Consider the following 509-nt stretch of genomic DNA (forward strand, 5'->3'; position numbering starts at 1 on the left):
CGGCAAAGGGTTAAGAACTTATTTTGAAGATTCACTAGATTGGTAATGGAAAAATGGGCATGGCCTCTCCCTATTTCTAGTGAAGGGTATATGTAGTCTGCTAGTCTTACATGCATGTTCCACTGCCGTTTGAACTTCATTCTTTGGACCAAATCTACTCCACAAACTATAAACTAACTTTTTTCAGTTGACTGCTTCAGCCATTGCCTGTTGCTTGCTTCTAGGGAGTAATCATCCTTTAGCATGTGAGAAGCTAAGTTTCCCTAAATATTTAACAATATTCCATAAAATTATGTTTCAGTTAGTATCTACTAAGCTAATAAAAAAAGGAAAAATTAACTCAGACTTTAGTATCAAACTATTAACCACCAAAAACTTTTGCTGTACACCTACTCAAAAGGAGAATGGAAAGAAAAATCTCAAGAAGGGAATTTATTAATCAAAGAGTCCGAAGCCCATGTCATCATCTGATTCTTCCTCTGGCTCTTCAACCTTCTCTGGCTTCTCTT

This window comes from Penaeus monodon, chromosome 32 (genome assembly GCF_015228065.2).
Source record: "Penaeus monodon isolate SGIC_2016 chromosome 32, NSTDA_Pmon_1, whole genome shotgun sequence".
NCBI lineage: Eukaryota > Metazoa > Arthropoda > Malacostraca > Decapoda > Penaeidae > Penaeus > Penaeus monodon.